Genomic DNA, 3,400 nt, shown 5'->3' on the forward strand with positions numbered 1-3,400 from the left:
TTGCATCTCTCAAATGTTGCGAGAGAAAGTTCACGTGTTTAGGCGTATTACGTGTCATTTGACGAAACGCCCTTATCCTGCGGGTACCTCCCCTGATTATTTGGGTTCATTTGAGGTTTCTTACAAAATGTTAAATGGTCGGGCTGCAGTGCTTTTTGAGCGGGAGAGTGACTTTCCCGATAAAAACAAGGACGAGGTGCTCTCTCGTTTTACTTTAAGATCGCATGCTTGGGGTTCGATTTTAAGAAACCAAATTTTTTTATTTTCTACTTTGTTGTCATTAGAGCAGCAGCCGGGGGTACCCAAAGAGTCTATTATAGAAACTGTTAAACGCATGTGCTTCACATATGTACCTGAACACTTGGACGAGAGGGGTAGACGGGCTTACATGCGAAAATATAAATTGTAGGATGTGTGTGTGTATGTGTGTGTGTGTGCGTGTTGGTGTAAAAATTGTATATAAATAGGGGGTATGCTTGGTTATAAAGTTCATTCTTGTAGTTGAGTTTTGAGCGTAAAGATGTCGAGGGTTTTCTTTCTTATGTTATGTGTTAGTTTTAAATTTGTCTTTGCTGAGGTGAACGATACTGTGAAGAATGTGACTTCTTATTGTTTTGATCAACGGATAGCTGGGGATATAATAGTATTAAGTTTTTTTGTTTTCTTTGCTCCATGTTGCTTAATTATTTCTCAGTGTGTGTTAGATAATTTTGAGGAGGAAGAGCAGGAGGTAACGGAGCTAAGGAGGGCAAGTGTGTGATTTGACAAAGCTTCGCAGAGCAAAGCTCTCTTTGTTTTTGTTGTATCTCGCAATGGTGCGTCAGTGCGTGCAAGATGTAAGTTTATTTTTTGCAAACAACGTTGAAATCGTTTTCTTGTTTCTTATCGTAACATGTTTCATGAAATTGTGCGTGTTTCTAATCGTAGTGTACTTTTTTACTTTTTCAGCTTCGCGCGACGGTGATTGAGTCATCGTCAGGGCTACCCACCAGGACGTTTTGGTCGGAGGCACGTGGGCAAGGGGTATGTATTTTTGCTTCTTCAAACATGTGAAAATGTGTTGTGTAATACGTTTATTGTGTGTATGAAATATGGATCCGTATACTAATATGTAACGTTTGTTTTTTCATTCCAGGTTGCTAAAAAGCAGTTGGGCGACTTGTTAGATGTTGAGAATGTACATAAATTTGGAACGTTGATTGAGAATATCGAGTGGCTTTTCCACTTTGCCAAAATCTGCGGCGTGGAGAGAAGGAAATATGAGAAGAAAGCGAGGAGGTTGGTCACCTTAAAAGCCAAGTTGGAGCGGTTACGCCTTAAGGTAAGCATCATTTTTCCTTTCTCGAGTACACAAATCGAGTATTTTGAGAAGTAAACCTATGCTTTTTTAAAATGTCTGAATTGTTCTTATTCGTTTTTGTCTTTTGTCGTTGTTACAGGAGCGTAAACGGTAGAGGTTGTTGAACTTCTCTCCACGCATGCGTTGTCACGACCTCGCATGAACTCCCCTAGGCGTGGTCGCCGTGGCTCGGGGGGAATGGTTGAACTTCCCCCGGTAGGGCCAGCCCCGCTGAATGGAGTTTCCACGCCTGTCTGGACCTTCCACCCACGCCCCTCTCAACACGTGTCCTGGGGAGATTGGCAGAAACTTCCCCTTGCCCGAGGACAGCCCCGGGTGAATGGGCTTCCCTTCTCTTGGCCCGCCCCGGCATGGAGAGTCCGGGTGAATGGGTCTACCCCGCGCGATGGGAGGACCCCGTGATCCTCGGTTGGGTATCCCGTCAGCAGCGACCGTCACCGTCATTGGGTATCCACAGGACCGTCCATTGCTCCGTTGACCTCAAATAGTTTGAAAAGATGGGAGGGGGAGGGTGGGTAGATTTTAAGCTTTCATTTTTGTGAATAATTGTTAACCTTGTGTAAATAAATTGTATTTTCAATTGACTTTGATATCCTCTTGACCACCATCATTCCTTATGGTCTTCAATTATAAATAATAAATAAACATTGAGTTTGATCGTAGAAAGAAATTAAAAGAGAAACACTTTGACGTACCATAGCTAAAAATTCTTTTTTCAAAAACACACTTGCTTTTAAAACGATAGCAGATATGAAAAACGCTTGTTTCATATGGAATCAGACTTATTCACAATTTTCTCATACTTGAAGAAAGTTTATTTTTGTTGTGTGATAGTTTTTGTTTGATGTCAAAGACTAAAAAAATAGTAGAAATGGTGTACTCAGCACCGAATCAGTTTTATTCTTTAGTTTTGAAAAAAAAAGTAAATGAAATAGTTGTCATGTTAAAAATGTTTTAAAGTAGAAAAGTAAAGAGAAAAATCATCTCGAAGTTTGAAACGTTAGTGAGTGAGCAATGGTAAAAATAAAATCATAGCATTTCTCATGTCGAAAAGCAGAGACGTTAGTGAGTAAAATAAAATCATAGCATTTCTCGTGTCGAAAAGCAGAAAGGTGGAGAGAGCAATCATCTCAAAGTTTGAAACGATAGTGAGTGAGTAAAATCAAATCAAAGCATTTCTCGTGTCGAAAAGCAGAAAACGATAAGAGATGAATCACATCAGTTGTGTCTTTTCTTTCCAATAGATAAAGTTTCAAAAGAGATTCTTTTTAAAAACCAAAAGATGTTGAGTTGTTTCAAAAAGTTTAATTTCAAAAGAGAGCAACGCTCCAGTCAGCTCGTAAAGAATTACGTGTTCTTGTAATGTGAATATTAAGATACTTGAGGTTTAGCGTTTCATTTTCGATAAAAGGAAGTGTGAGGAATGAGGACAAAAAGTTGTTTAAAATTAATACATCATTTTATTTAGAAATATTTTACAAACATGTACACATGAAAAACACTGGAGGGAAAGATTACAAGTATAGCGATTTCAGTTTATCTAGAACACAACAAAATGCAAACTTCCGATGGTAGTCAATAAAATCATGCTTGAATTCACACGGGTCAAAAATCTTTTCAATTTTCATCAACTCCAACTGACCCTGCACAAAAATAGAATCATCGGATTTATACAATGCGTCCCACAACAAAGGAAAATCAGTTTTAACTTTATCAAACGGCAGGTTCTTCTCTTTTAGAATCTCGGCAGCTGAGAGCACAAGTTGATCGTAATACATGATCATGTAAGGATAGCCTTCCTTCAGCTTATTCACTTTGTAAATGATGTTATCTTTCAAACGCAAAAATGAGTTGAAAGTTTGAGTAACTAAGCATATATTTTGTTCACTGAAATCAACTCTCTCCATTTTCAGGACGAATCTATCGTTAGACATTTTCAAACAGGAAAGCTTTAAACCAAGAATAGTAATAAAATCCCCCTCACATTTTTTGTTAAGCATTTTTACGACCCCTCTCTGCACTTTAGAAGACATCAAAGTA

The 3,400-nt window shown here is 38.6% G+C and overlaps 1 long non-coding RNA gene across 1 annotated transcript; it reads left to right on the top strand.

Moving 5' to 3' along the window:
* Positions 1–53: 53 nt before the first annotated feature.
* Positions 54–2,146, top strand: LOC127751399 (uncharacterized). The gene is made up of 3 exons (XR_008012111.1): positions 54–1,023; positions 1,136–1,321; positions 1,440–2,146. It is a non-coding gene; the product is annotated as an uncharacterized LOC127751399 (long non-coding RNA).
* Positions 2,147–3,400: the final 1,254 nt, after the last annotated feature.

This window comes from Frankliniella occidentalis, unplaced genomic scaffold, assembly GCF_000697945.3.
Source record: "Frankliniella occidentalis isolate FOCC.00 unplaced genomic scaffold, Focc_3.1 Scaffold462, whole genome shotgun sequence".
Classification (NCBI taxonomy): Eukaryota; Metazoa; Arthropoda; class Insecta; order Thysanoptera; family Thripidae; genus Frankliniella; species Frankliniella occidentalis.